Source organism: Physella acuta, unplaced genomic scaffold, assembly GCF_028476545.2.
Source record: "Physella acuta isolate Inbredline_101_S28 unplaced genomic scaffold, ASM2847654v3 ptg000019l, whole genome shotgun sequence".
Lineage (NCBI taxonomy): Eukaryota > Metazoa > Mollusca > Gastropoda > Physidae > Physella > Physella acuta.
In genome coordinates this window covers 595,021-611,127 of record NW_026731539.1, presented here as the reverse complement: position 1 = coordinate 611,127, position 16,107 = coordinate 595,021, and the positions used below count along the sequence as shown (strand labels likewise).

General features: G+C 40.6%; 1 protein-coding gene across 6 annotated transcripts in view; it reads right to left on the bottom strand.

Moving 5' to 3' along the window:
* LOC131939734 (uncharacterized) overlaps window positions 1–16,107 on the bottom strand; it is a 104,830-nt gene that overhangs the window by 58,995 nt on the left and 29,728 nt on the right. Inside the window, exon 1 of one of the 6 annotated variants that reach the window (XM_059298234.1) lies at window positions 8,064–8,168. The exons of 3 other annotated variants lie outside the window; for them this stretch is intronic. The gene's annotated coding sequence lies outside the window, so the exon portion shown is untranslated. Of the gene's footprint in view, window positions 1–1,552; window positions 1,605–7,536; window positions 7,671–8,063; window positions 8,169–16,107 lie in introns of those variants that run through there. 2 more of the 6 variants (XM_059298241.1, XM_059298249.1) reach the window with 2 other exon arrangements.

The window sequence follows — 16,107 nt, the reverse complement described above, 5'->3', positions numbered from 1 at the left end:
ACATACCGCTAGCATACAGCCACATACCGCTAGCATACAGCCACATACCGCTAGCATACAGCCACATACCGCTAGCATACAGCCACATAGAACATACATACAGCCACATACCACTAGCATACAGCCACATACCGCTAGCATACAGCCACATACCGCTAGCATACAGCCACATAGAACATACATACAGCCACATACCTCTAGCATACAGCCACATACCGCTAGCATACAGCCACATACCGCTAGCATACAGCCACATACCGCTAGCATACAGCCACATAGCGATGGCATACAGCCACATACCGCTAGCATACAGCCACATAGCGATGGCATACAGCCACATACCGCTAGCATACAGCCACATAGCGATGGCATACAGCCACATAGAACATACATACAGCCACATACCGCTAGCATACAGCCACATAGCGATGGCATACAGCCACATACCGCTAGCATACAGCCACATAGAACATACATACAGCCACATACCGCTAGCATACAGCCACATACCGCTAGCATACAGCCACACAGAACATACAGCCACATACCGCTAGCATACAGCCACATACCGCTAGCATACAGCCACATAGAACATACATACAGCCACATACCACTAGCATACAGCCACATACCGCTAGCATACAGCCACATACCGCTAGCATACAGCCACATACCGCTAGCATACAGCCACATACCGCTAGCATACAGCCACATACCACTAGCATACAGCCACACAGAACATACAGCCACATAGCGATGGCATACAGCCACATAGAACATACATACAGCCACATACCGCTAGCATACAGCCACATAGCGATGGCATACAGCCACATACCGCTAGCATACAGCCACATAGAACATACATACAGCCACATACCGCTAGCATACAGCCACATACCGCTAGCATACAGCCACACAGAACATACAGCCACATACCGCTAGCATACAGCCACATACCGCTAGCATACAGCCACATAGAACATACATACAGCCACATACCACTAGCATACAGCCACATACCGCTAGCATACAGCCACATACCGCTAGCATACAGCCACATACCGCTAGCATACAGCCACATACCGCTAGCATACAGCCACATACCACTAGCATACAGCCACACAGAACATACAGCCACATAGCGATGGCATACAGCCACATAGAACATACATACAGCCACATACCGCTAGCATACAGCCACATAGCGATGGCATACAGCCACATACCGCTAGCATACAGCCACATAGAACATACATACAGCCACATACCGCTAGCATACAGCCACATACCGCTAGCATACAGCCACACAGAACATACAGCCACATACCGCTAGCATACAGCCACATACCGCTAGCATACAGCCACATAGAACATACATACAGCCACATACCACTAGCATACAGCCACATACCGCTAGCATACAGCCACATACCGCTAGCATACAGCCACATACCGCTAGCATACAGCCACATACCGCTAGCATACAGCCACATACCACTAGCATACAGCCACACAGAACATACAGCCACATAGCTATGGCATTACTCACCAGCGATAAGTTCAATCAACCAGGTCAACTGTGACGTCGACAGGCCAGGCCTAACGTAATGTGCTATATATGTGTAAAAAATAGTGGGGGGGGGGGGGGGCGTGAAGAGTGGGTGAAATGCTAATGACAGGAGTTTAATGAGTGAACATCGTTAAAACAGACAGACACCCTCTTATACAGGGACCGATCGTACTAAGATAAGCAGATATATGGTTTTTATAGAAGGGATAAAAGGATTTTCCTAACTGACATTGTATGATTCGTAATTACTAATTAATACTTTTTAATTTATATGAAATAAGTATTAATTTATTTGATGATTTTATAATTTTATAATTACCAGCAAGTTGCAAAGTTTTCTTAAATTAATTAGTTTGTACAAGTCTATATGCCCCGATTTTAATACACATTGTCAAAGCTACCCTAAATGCTCCCCAACACATTGTCAAAGCTACCCTAAATGCTCCCCAACATATTGTCAAAGCTACCCTAAATGCTCCCCAACACATTGTCAAAGCTACCCTAAATGCTCCCCAACACATTGTCAAAGCTACCAAAATGCTCCCTAACATACACAGTGTCAAAGCTACCCTAAATGCTCCCCAACACATTGTCAAAGCTACCCTAAATGCTCCCCAACACATTGTCAAAGCTACTCTAAATGCCCACCCACCCCCAACATAAACATTGTCAAAGCTAACCTAATGCCCCAACATACACATTGTCAAGGCTACCCTATATGCCCCCCCCCCCCCCTACACGAGTGAGAAGACTTGCCAGTGATGGCTCTCGACCCTAAGCCCGGCATGAGCGAGTAACGAGGAAATGTTTCACTCCATCTTTAACCAGCTGAGCCGTGTGTGTGATGTGATGTGCAAAAAAATTGTTCAGGATTTTAGAAGGGAACAAATTTGCATAATGGAGGATATTCAAGGACTTAGCATGGCCAGTGGAATGGAATGTTATTCCAACTTGATGATAAACCCTTGATGATAAAACCTGTGCGTATTTTCCTTGACAGAATTTATAGTTGATTCAATCTTATAAAAATACCGGACACAACTTTTGTTTTGCTGAGTTATCGCGCTTTGGGTAAGGTTCGATAACTGAGTGTTTGACTATTGATTCAAGGGTTACAAACATGTTTCTAAAGCTTATGAACTTGCACTTTCTCTAATCTTTCAATACACTTCTTTTCACTAACAGCGGGCCTAGAATAGACTTACACACAGTTGATGTACTGGGTTGTGGCCTTTTATATAGAAGTTTTATGTGCATAATTTACTGTGTTCATCTCCTTGGAATTAGGTGGAATTTTGGGAGAGGGTGGGGGGGGGGGGGGGGGGGGGAAAGGTTGCACGAAAAAGTGCTTCAAGTGTGTACTGGGCCGAATATCGAATACAACCTATGGATGGCCATCTCATTTAGATCAAGAAAGACAATGCGTTTAGTAAGTAAGACAACGGGTGTTTTTTTATTGTCTCTCTGTTTGTTGTTGTTATTTTTCCAGCTCTACTTCCACCAACCAGTGATGACTTAGTGAAGTCAAATGACTTAGTGAAGTCAAATGACTTAGTGAAGTCAAATGACTTAGTGAAGTCAAATGACTTCCACCAACCATCCTTGAAACCTGACACAAGCTGCTACAGGCTACCATTGTTGAAAAAAAATTAAAACTCGTCACGTGACCGAATCAATTACAACGCGCATAATTTGTACAGAACCAACACGGACGGCGGGTCACATACAACATTTGTTCTCGCTCACCTGGGGTTAACAACACGGGGGGGGGGGGGTGTGACACGTAAGAGGGGTCAGCATAGTGCTGCTGATACCAGCTGATGAGTCTAAGGTAGTATTTTGTTGTGATGTGGCATACAGGGAGTGGCAGAAAAGATACTGCGAGACAGACCCTACCAAACACCCTACCACAGACCCTACCAGATAGGCTGAGGGTTAGTTACAGTTAGTGTACTGTGTACTATGTTGCTCCCACGTGTGCAGTTGACGAACTAGCTACTGGCATGAGGCAGGTACCAGTAGCTACGTTGTCCTAGAGATGTATGTACTACATCACTTTGGTCTTAAAACTAGAGTACCGGCCCCTTACACAACTTACAGTACATCACTTTGGTCCTAAAACTAGAGTACGGGTCCCTTACACAACTTACAGTACATCACTTTGGTCCTAAAACTACAGTACGGGTCCCTTACACAACTTACAGTACATCACTATGGTCTTAAAACTAGAGTACGGGCCCCTTACACGTAGCACAATGTGAGAAAAAAGATAGAATAATGTAGGCTGAAACTCCACATTGCTTGCTTCAAGTATAGATTTCAATTAAGATTATTTCAACAACATCTGTAACTTCTCGCTAGAACACAAAGTTGTTGAAAAAAAAATTATAATAATAACGGAAAACAGAAAATAAACCATTTACAGGTAAGAAAATATTTTAACCAACTATAGATGTCCCAGTTAGTCATGAATGAACAAAGAGAAGATAACTAATGAATGTAAATCGACTAGGGTCAGGTGGTGTGTGAATGTTGGACCGTGAGTTTTGGACAAGCACGCATTCATTGTATAGCGTTGAATCAAACTTCAAATGGTGTGTCGTATTGACGCCGTTGTGTGAATGTCGTACTGACGCTGATGTGTGAATGTCGTACTGACGCCAATGTGTAAATGTCGTACTGACGCCAATGTGTGAATGTCGTACTGACGCCAATGTGTGAATGTCGTACTGACGCCAATGTGTAAATGTCGTAATGACGCCAATGTGTAAATGTCGTACTGACGCCAATGTGTAAATGTCGTACTGACGCCAATGTGTGAATGTCGTACTGACGCCAATGTGTAAATGTCGTACTGACGCCAATGTGTGAATGTCGTACTGACGCCAATGTGTGAATGTCGTACTGACGCTAATGTGTGAATGTCGTACTGACGCTACTGTGTGAATGTCGTACTGACGCCAATGTGTGAATGTCGTACTGACGCTAATGTGTGAATGTCCTACTGACGCTATCAGAAACGGAACGATTGACTGCCATGCTGTACTACACGCGTTGCTGATATCCACATGCCGTACGGCAAAGCGTGTTGACATACACGTGCCGTACGGCAAACAGTGTTGACACAGGCGACGAATTGATGTAAAGAACTGCCGTCTAAAGTGGGACGGCTAAGAAAGAACTGGCGAGCACGTTTGCTTTCAATTAGACAAGTTCAATACTTGGTGTTAATGTGTAGGGTATGTTAGGAGCCGTAGATAGAGAGTAAAGTAACGGAAGGCAATCAGTCCAGTATACGGATTTACCTTGATTTAAATGTTCGATATTGAGAGAAGTTGGGTGGGGGGAGGGGGGGGGATAAATGTGTTTGTGGTCCATGAACGTGAAATGTTTACCGGATGGAAAAGAAAACACGTTTTAAAACCTGGTTGAATGTAAGTGACAAAACAAAAAGCACAAGATGAGGGAAGAATTGGATTGGTGTCAGAGGTGGCGGTCTGTGGGCAGGGACTGATCATTGTGCACGTGCTTGTGTTAGTGACACGCCGAACTAAGGTGTGCGTGAGCTAATGTTAAGTCTCAGGTAATGAAGAATTGTCCATGGAGTTCAGTAGAGTGTTAGGTCACATGAGGCAAACTGTCCAATGAGGTCCAATGAGGGTGTTTGTGTCAATGTATGTGTACTTTTGTCATAAAATTATTGTATCGGGATTGAGACAAACTACATCAACTTCTATCAGAGCACTTGTAGTCCACACAATAAAGGCAGCATCATGAATGAAAAGAACATGTATGACGACAAGAACATGTATGCCGACAAGAACATGTATGACGACAGAAACAAGTATCATGACAATAACATGTATAACGACAAGACAGGAACATGTATGAGAAGAACCTGTATGAAAGCATGTGTAGAACGTGCCGCTAACAAAACCATGCCCCCCCCCCCAAGACCGTCTATAACTGCCACAGTGTGCAGGTGCACTATAAGCCAACGTGTCCACGGCTGTAGAACAGGTTTGTGCTAAAATATGATTCATATCCTTAGCGTAGCATGAAGGGGGCGTGGACCCAATGATTGAGACGTTCTGTATGGCTGCCTGTTGGACCGGAGTAATACACTCACGTGACTTAATCACGTCGACATTTTGGTGACCACCTACCCTTGGTGACTGGGAAAAAGATCGCACCTGTTAAAATTATTTTAATGCGGGAGATGATGTTCACGTTTGAGATAGCGATTTCCGTGACGTCTTCCACATTTATTTTTCTTTATTCGCTTCAGCACACCTTAAACCTTAAGTTTAAATTATATTATTTTAGCGTCCTAATGCAATATGAGATTCAATCACCGCTAGAAAAGCCAATCTCCAGACAATTAAGGAACGCTATTAACTAGTGCTGACTAAGAATGACTAAATTTAAAGTACTTAGTTAATCGTTGAATTTTGTGTCGGTTGATAAAAATAATACTCGTTATTTTCAACGGTTGTTTTTTTTTTCTCTATTATGTTTACTTTAAATCTCAATCAAATACTTTCTCCAAATTCGATCTACAAAATATGTCTAGTTAGATTTAAATATGGTTTACAATTTATACCAATGTTCGTAGTTCATTACAAATATGTTCTATCCTAGTCTATTTTTTCGTCGTGTCCTCTTCACCTGTATTGCCTTAAGCAGGTGATTTAAAAGCTTAAAGGTTAATCCAGGTCACGTGGTCCATCGGCCGTCGGACCATCAAAACATTTGTAAACAATAAGGATACAAAAATAAACAAGTAATGACGTGTAGCTAATTAGTGCAGGGGCACCCTGAACTCAATGAATACTTTAGCTGGTGTTTCTAAGCTCAATATAATCAATAGAAAATCAATAAATTAGTATCGACCCGTCTTGGGTCTGATGTTACGTGTAGGCCTATATATTTATACAGTTTGTGAGTGTATAAAAAAAAATAAGACGCCGACAAGGAGCGAGCATTCAAGAGTTGATGTGATTAACTGTGCTATTGAATATGTTTAGAGAATATCCATCAAAAAGATTTTGCAATAAAGAGCAGAATAAAATAAAACCAGCAGACATGTCGATCTAATTATTGATCTAGGAATGATTTTCTCTTCCCACGCTCAACAAACTGCATGCGAATAAAGCCTACGTTGTTTACAGTGGTTTATAGAGCATGGTGTGCCAAATAGTTTCATGTTGACAACTTGAATATGGTTTAAGGGTATGTTGTGTGTCGGGGGGGGGGTGCATGCGGTGAGGGAGCATGCTGTGGGGGGGTGGGGGGTGCATGCGGTGTGTAAGAATCAGAGTATAAACACACGCCACTGCTCCTTGTTGGTTTGGCTTAACTTACCAGATTAACGGGGATTAAAGAGATTAAAGGTACTTTACTGCTTCTCGTACCCTGTAGTCAATAGCACAGCTGATTATCGTATAGCTACGTTATCTCCAGTCCTCACAATAGCATTTCTATCAAAACACACCAGTAGTTCAACATAACACAACACTAACTCAACAACTGCTAACTATAATAGCGGGGTAAGACCGGGATCTATGTTTAAACAATGATACCAATACTTGTGATACTAATGTAAGGTTGACATCACATAAACCGAGGTTAATTTAACAGTTCCCTCACCAGTCAGATTGATGACTACGGTAAATAAAAAAATATAAAAGTATCCAACACTAGGATACGTTACAAAGTGCAACTCATTCTAGTAAATATAAAAAATCTAGGCCTACGATCTAAACTCTTCTAAAGTAATAAAAGTGGAGTCGTGTTATTACGTACGACACAGCGAATGTGAGTCACAGGCCCATAGAACAGTTGAGCATATTGTAACATGTAGGCCAATTGATTTGAGTAATAAATAACAGGAACGTTACATTTAAGGCTACCTGTTTAAAAATTATTCACACTACGAAACAGGGACAATAATTTCTACTTACTTTACTTATATATAGTCTTACAGCCTGTTAAAATGGCGAACTAGTCCATCCATCACCTAATCCCACAACAACAACAACAACAGCGCAGACGAAGCGTGTCGCCACTCTCCCCCAGCAGACGGCCCTCGCGTGTTGACAACAACCGGTGTGTTGTGGCACACGAGACTCAGTGACCCAAATATGAGCCACCCAATCTTACATAAGTGATCTCCCCTCACAACTCTCTCAAACTGAATTCTACCGTAACCAGCCCTCGATCTCTAGTAATTGTTTGTTGATTTTTTTTAAATAATAAATGATACGCAGGCCTATTAAAATATTGGATTGACATTGAAAGCTATCCCAACAATTTCATAAAGTAAAGCTATCTCCGCCCTAACTTGATGGGAACTCTAACCCTAGCCCCGATCATAACAAAAAAAAGTCATTTTAGGAAAAGTTTCACACTGTATTTTTAATATAAAAACCACACTATTATTTACAAGATGAAATTATTACACTGTAGTTAGGCCTATAACTAGACTCACCCTTAGCTTATGACGTGTGTGAATTTATCCTACATGAAAATGTTCACCTCAGCTGTTGATGAAACTCATACGATCCCAATGAACGTAGAACATGACAAGGTGGAAGCAAGCACTGGCCTCCAGTGGACGACAGTAGCGTGGGTGACTTCCCCTGCACAGCCGTGTAACGCCCTAAAGCACGGTTCAATTCATGGTGGGATCATATAGATTCGCTTGGCTTGTGTTCAATAGCCGGTGGGGGGGGGGGGGGGGGGGGAACAGGTTGACACGATAAGGTGGGACTCGGTCTTGTTATCTACAGCCGGCGTCGTGTAATCGTTGGTCGCATGTGTAATCGTTAGTCGAGGTCATGTAATCACGTCTAGAGAATGTAATCGTTGGTCGCATTGGAATCGTTGGTCGTGGTCATGTAATCACGACTCGAATGTAATCGTTGGCTGCGGTCGTGTAATCGTTGGTCGCATTGGTGTAATCGTTGGTCGTGGTCATGTAATCGCGACTCGAATGTAATCGATGGAAGCAATCGTGTATTAGTCAGTTAAAGTCATGTAATTTTTGGTCCCTTGTTAAGTAATTGCATGTACTTGCATTCATTTGAATGAATCGGCCTACCAAATGTGTTTGATTTTTTATATTTTTTTCTTCTATTTGCTTAAGAAATAATAAAAAAATAATTTGTATCTAACTATAGACGGACTAAAATAAAAATGTAAATACTCAAAACAACCAAAACTTTGTTTTAATACAACTGGGTCATCATACACGTTGGCTGATGTAATCTTAGTCCAAAAACGAAGCAATTCTATATTTAGATGTACTGTCGGCCTCTGAACTAAGGGGCCGTTACTCTCGATTGTTTTACTCGTCAAGTTGTCAAAATGATGTCACGTCTACTATGAAATGTTAGGTCATCTAAAAATAGACACTGACGCGTCATGAAATATCGGTCAAAGTTTAGACAACAGACAGAGACCACTAGTAGAAAAGACTATTTTATAATCTAGGCGGTTAAATTACGTGACAGCAAAATGGATGAGGCCATTTACTGACCTTTACAATTTTAACATAGCCACCCCGGCTACCCCATAGCCTAGCCCACTGGGTAATTTAAAGGCTTGCAAATCCTACCCGGGAACACGCCAGTACAAGTGTAGGGACGGTTAGAACGGAAGTTGCGTCACATCCAGATGTGTTGTAGTGCTCTTTGCTGGAAATAACCAAGCAACTGACCAGACGTCTTGTGGTCAGTCATTTTTCAACAGGCCTGTACCACCCGGATGTTGGTACACGGTGATATCTGGTAAGGGGTGGGGAGTAAGGACGCTAGGGTGAGTAGGGACGGGTGTGGTGGATGGTGACAAGGCTGTTAAGGTGGATAGAGAACGTATGTAGGGGTGGGTTGGTTGAGATGGACGGAGTAGAAATAGGGACACGAAGCTGATAGGTCCTGTCGTGAAAACTTTTGTGACATTCTAAACGCACTGTTAATTTCTGTAGCATAAGCCAAGCAATGTAAATAAAGTTTGCCAGAAAAAAACAACCGAAGACAGTGGGTTAGGTCTTGTCAAGATAGTTAAACGTTGTTCACAGCTTTTAAAGAGTGGGTATGTGCTTGTATAATATAACAATGGAATCTTCTTGAAAAATGGATGTTAGATTACCGACAGTTAATTAAAGACAATGTCTTGCTAATGTGAAAACTTACCTTTCCCCAAACCCTAACCCAAGTTAGTTTAGCCCTAACCCTGATTACAAAAACTAAACCAGTGATTACAATACTAATTACTACTAACAACCTAACACACCTATTTTCGGAAGAATCTATTGTCGGGACATGGGTAAAAACCAACACCCCTGAATGATGTGTTGGCACGAGTTGTCGTCACTGATGCGGGCAAATGTTTGGGTACCAGCACAGACCTCTGGTGTTTCTCATTATAGCCGCCACCCCACACGGCACCCCCACACGCCACCCCACACACCACTGGTGACCCTAACCCTCGAGCCCCTCCCACACGTACCACTGACCTTCTAGTCCACTACTGGCCTTGACCCAGTCACACTTTAAACCTTATGACACTAAATAAGTGTCTATTTGTTCCCCCATGTGACCTTGACTCTAGCCCATCCCCCTATCACCCAGGCCATTTCCCAGAAGTGAGCCCCGACCCAACAGCCAATTAATTAAATAAATTGTATCACGTAAGCTGACCGATAGGTAGGTCACAATGAGCCAGATTTTTTTTTGGTGCACCATAACAGAATTGACTTGCCGTGTTGACACGCAGGTGATGAAGCCCAATATCAACAGGGGAGATCACTTTACAAGTGCTGTTGATTGAATCGGCCACGGAGTTAATGCCCCTGGCGGAAGTCCATTGTTCAGGTGAGCGGCGGGATACGACATGACGGATGAACAAGGCCAGCAATCCAGTAGAGCTTTATACCAATAAATCTAATGGTGCTTTGCTATTGAGTTATGGAACATAATAAATGGGCACCTTTATTATTATTGCATCGATATGATTTTATGTTTAATGCCTCAGTAAAACCTTCTATCCGAAATTTCTTTTCGGTTGAGATTGCAATATTTTTAAAAATATATTACGACATACAAATATACGGTGTACGAGATTTCATTTAATAGCGACCAGTATTTCTTCCAGGCATCTCTTCGGGGAGGGGGGGGGGGGAGGGGGACGAAAGCAAGTTTGTTTTATGTTCTTGTTATAAGTGCATTTAAAATCATAAATGATTATTGTATTTATTTTATTTAGTCGTGAAATTGAATTTCATCTCAGAAACATAAAACAAAAAAAAAACTAATAAAAGATACAAAATACAAATGCATTGAAAAAAGAAACAAGTTAATTAAAAAGTCTAGTGACATTTAAGCGAAATGTCCTTATGTTATCTAAAAATAGTTCTGTCGTAGCGTAAATCAAGAGCAGGGTTAGTAAAACCATTGGTTAGTTATTAAAACGTTTTTTATTAAAATAAAATTCAGTATTTTACATGTTTTATTTACAATAGAGTTACATGACTAAAAACCATTGCGCGCCTAGCTACCGAACGTGATGGCGCAGCCATTGAACGTGATGGCGCAGCTATTGAACGTGATGACGCGTGTGGTGTGGTTGGATAAAAATGCCTACTAATTCGGTCCAAATTTTAATTAATTCAAAAAAAAATTTGTGACCAAAAGAAAGGATATTTTTGAAAACTTTCTTCGGCAATATTGTTCTAAATTATGGCAGGAATCGATTGGTACATGTTTCAAGTCGCTAAGTGGTCTGGTTGCTGAGAAATGGGCCAAAAACTGCATTTTTTCGAGGTTTTTTGGCTTTTCCGGGAAATCCATGAAAGAAACCCGGAATTTTTTTGGCCTATGTTCATCCTCGTAACTTGCTTAACATAATTGCTTTTGGAACTAGTCCTCGATGTTGCTTCGTTGAGGAGGAGATACGACTTAAAGCTGCGGACACACATCCATTCATTCATACATTCATACATCCAGAAATGACGAGTTAATAAACGCAATTCTCCAGAATGGAAATTGCGCTAAAAACATATTTTAAAAAACTTAATATTCATTAACATACAATTTACAAATCTAAACTTAATATTCTTTAATACAGAAAAGCTGTGAGTGTAATGCAAAACATGAGTCTATGAGTGTATCAATACAACAAACAACATCAGCTGGTATCTTGTCGATGTTCCTTTAGGGCAATAGACGGGTAGCGCAACTAGTATCATAGAGGCAGATCTTTGGTCAGGTAGATGTTGACTTCTCGGAGGATCAAGAAAATTTTCAGAGAAATCTTGGAACATCAAAGTTATCAGAGAAATCTTGGAGCATCAGTTATCAGAGAAATCTTGGAGCATCAAAGTTATCAGAGAAATTTTGGAGCATCAAAGTTATCAGATAAATCTTGGAGCATCAAAGTTATCAGAGAAATCTTGGAGGATCAAAGTTATCAGAGAAATCTTGGAGCATCAAAGTTATCAGAGAAATCTTAGAGCATCAGTTAGAGAAATCTTGGAGCATCAGTTAGAGAAATCTTGGAGCATCAGTTAGAGAAATCTTGGAGCATCAAAGTTATCAGAGAAATCTAGGAGCATCAGTTAGGGAAATCTTGGAGCATCAGTTAGAGAAATCATGGAGCATCAAAGTTATCAGAGAAATCTTGGAGCATCAAAGTTATCAGAGAAATCTTGGAGCATCAAAGTTATCATAGAAATCTTAGAGCATCAGTTAGAGAAATCTTTGAGCATCAAAGTTATCATTAAAACCTTGCAGCATCAGTTAGAGAAATCTTGGAGCATCAAAGTTATCAGAGAAATCTTGGAGCATCAAAGTTATCAGAGAAATCTTGGAGCATCAAAGTTATCAGAGAAATCTTGGAGCATCAAAGTTATCAGAGAAATCTTGGAGCATCAAAGTTATCAGAGAAATCTTGGAGCATCAAAGTTATCAGAGAAATCTTGCAGCATCAAAGTTATCAGGGAAATCTTGCAGCATCAAAGTTATCAGAGAAATCTTGGAGCATCAAAGTTATCAGAGAAATCTTGAAGCATCAAAGTTATCAGGGAAATCTTGCAGCATCAAAGTTATCAGAGAAATCTTGTAGCATCAAAGTTATCAGGAGAAAAAAGGATAAATCTGAGCAGTAAATCCATCTTACAATCAGAAACATAATCTGCCGGTTCAAACAGAGCAAGCACGTATTCTATCTTATTGATTATGTTCTTACCATGTAAGGGATAAGCCGAATTTTCAACAGAAAAAAAATGTGATAACAAGTTCTGTAGCTAAGTCAAAGAGAAGGGGTAGGGTCTCTGATTTAAAACCCTAGTTAGAACAACTCAACAGATTTATTAAGTGTCTCGTGACATCAACTTCTAGGGTCGCTGATCGAGTGAAGATATTTTTTAACGCTGCAGATATCTTTTCCCTAAACTTAATTTCCCTAAACTTAATTTCCCTAAACTTAATTTCCCTAAACTTAATTTCCCTAAACTTAATTTCCCTAAACTTAAATTTCCCTAAAATTAATTTCCCTAAAATTAAAATAATTTTTTAAAGAGTTATCTTGCAAGCATACTGTGTGTTATTTATAGCTTTTGTGACCTAACCCAGACCCCTACTCTAAACTTTGCCAGCATTCGTTTATTCAAGCATCCAAAACTCTTAAGAATATTCGATGTTTACACCCCCCCCCCTTGTAGACATAGCAGCAATCGCATATAATGATGAATAATTGGGGGGGGGGTCATAAAATGATATTGTCTAATGCAGTTTTTATGTTCATAAGAGTTCACAAGTTTTTTTTTTTTTAAAAACGTGAAAATATGTTCACAGTTCCTTTCCAGGTTCCCAATTCTGCTCCATGTTCCCTCTAAAAATTGTAGGATGGATATTGCTATCTCCCTCACCCATTTCTTCTTCCCCCCCCCACCCCCACCCCCATGTCTAAACAAAGCTGAGCAAGTTATTTGGTACCACCCCCCTCCCCCTCAACCACCACCAATTCATAACAGCTCCAGTTATCTGGACTCACATTGCAGCAATCGATCAAAACGTGAAGGTCACCTGAAGGTCACGAGATGGCCGATTGTTCGGTGAGTAATTGAGTTTTTATTGGGCCAGGGAATAGCCGGATAGAGAGAGTGGTGAAATGTCGCGCTAGGTAGGGGAGAACAAAATGTGATGTTATGGCTAGGTAGGGGAGAACAAAATGTGATGTTATGGCTAGGTAGGGGAGAACAAAATGTGATGTTATGGCTAGGTAGGGGAGAACAAAATGTGATGTTATGGTTAGGTAGGGGAGAACACAATGTGATGTTATGGCTAGGTAGGGGAGAACACAATCTAATGTTATGGTTGAATAGAACAAAATCTGATGTTATGGCTAGGTAGGGGAGAACAAAATGTGATGTTATGGTTAGGTAGGGGAGAACACAATCTAATGTTATGGTTGAATAGAACAAAATCTGATGTTATGGCTAGGTAGGGGAGAACAAAATGTGATGTTATGGCTAGGTAGGGGAGAACACAATCTAATGTTATGGTTGAATAGAACAAAATCTGATGTTATGGCTAGGTAGGGGAGAACAAAATGTGATGTTATGGTTAGGTAGGGGAGAACACAATCTAATGTTATGGTTGAACAGAACAAAATCTGATGTTATGGCTAGGTAGGGGAGAACAAAATGTGATGTTATGGTTAGGTAGGGGAGAACACAATCTAATGTTATGGTTGAATAGAACAAAATCTGATGTTATGGCTAGGTAGGGGAGAACAAAATGTGATGTTATGGTTAGGTAGGGGAGAACACAATCTAATGTTATGGTTGAATAGAACAAAATCTGATGTTATGGCTAGGTAGAGAGAACAAAATGTGATGTTATGGTTAGGTAGGGGAGAACACAATCTAATGTTATGGTTGAATAGAACAAAATCTGATGTTATGGCTAGGTAGGGGAGAACAAAATGTGATGTTATGGCTAGGTAGGGGAGAACACAATCTAATGTTATGGTTGAATAGAACAAAATCTGATGTTATGGCTAGGTAGGGGAGAACAAAATGTGATGTTATGGTTAGGTAGGGGAGAACACAATCTAATGTTATGGTTGAATAGAACAAAATCTGATGTTATGGCTAGGTAGGGGAGAACAAAATGTGATGTTATGGCTAGGTAGGGGAGAACACAATCTAATGTTATGGTTGAATAGAACAAAATCTGATGTTATGGCTAGGTAGGGGAGAACAAAATGTGATGTTATGGTTAGGTAGGGGAGAACACAATCTAATGTTATGGTTGAATAGAACAAAATCTGATGTTATGGCTAGGTAGGGGAGATCAAAATGTGATGTTATGGTTAGGTAGGGGAGAACACAATCTAATGTTATGGTTGAATAGAACAAAATCTGATGTTATGGCTAGGTAGAGAGAACAAAATGTGATGTTATGGCTAGGTAGGGGAGAACACAATCTAATGTTATGGTTGAATAGAACAAAATCTGATGTTATGGCTAGGTAGGGGAGAACAAAATGTGATGTTATGGTTAGGTAGGGGAGAACACAATCTAATGTTATGGTTGAATAGAACAAAATCTGATGTTATGGCTAGGTAGGGGAGAACAAAATGTGATGTTATGGCTAGGTAGGGGAGAACACAATCTAATGTTATGGTTGAATAGAACAAAATCTGATGTTATGGCTAGGTAGGGGAGAACAAAATGTGATGTTATGGCTAGGTAGGGGAGAACACAATCTAATGTTATGGTTGAATAGAACAAAATCTGATGTTATGGCTAGGTAGGGGAGAACAAAATGTGATGTTATGGTTAGGTAGGGGAGAACACAATCTATTGTTATGGTTGAATAGAACAAAATCTGATGTTATGGCTAGGTAGGGGAGAACAAAATGTGATGTTATGGTTAGGTAGGGGAGAACACAATCTAATGTTATGGTTGAACAGAACAAAATCTGATGTTATGGCTAGGTAGGGGAGAACAAAATGTGATGTTATGGTTAGGTAGGGGAGAACACAATCTAATGTTATGGTTGAATAGAACAAAATCTGATGTTATGGCTAGGTAGGGGAGAACAAAATGTGATGTTATGGTTAGGTAGGGGAGAACACAATCTAATGTTATGGTTGAATAGAACAAAATCTGATGTTATGGCTAGGTAGAGAGAACAAAATGTGATGTTATGGTTAGGTAGGGGAGAACACAATCTAATGTTATGGTTGAATAGAACAAAATCTGATGTTATGGCTAGGTAGGGGAGAACAAAATGTGATGTTATGGTTAGGTAGGGGAGAACACAATCTAATGTTATGGTTGAATAGAACAAAATCTGATGTTATGGCTAGGTATAGAGAACAAAATGTGATGTTATGGCTAGGTAGGGGAGAACACAATCTAATGTTATGGTTGAATAGAACAAAATCTGATGTTATGGCTAGGTAGGGGAGAACAAAATGTGATGTTATGGTTAGGTAGGGGAGAACACAATCTAATGTTATG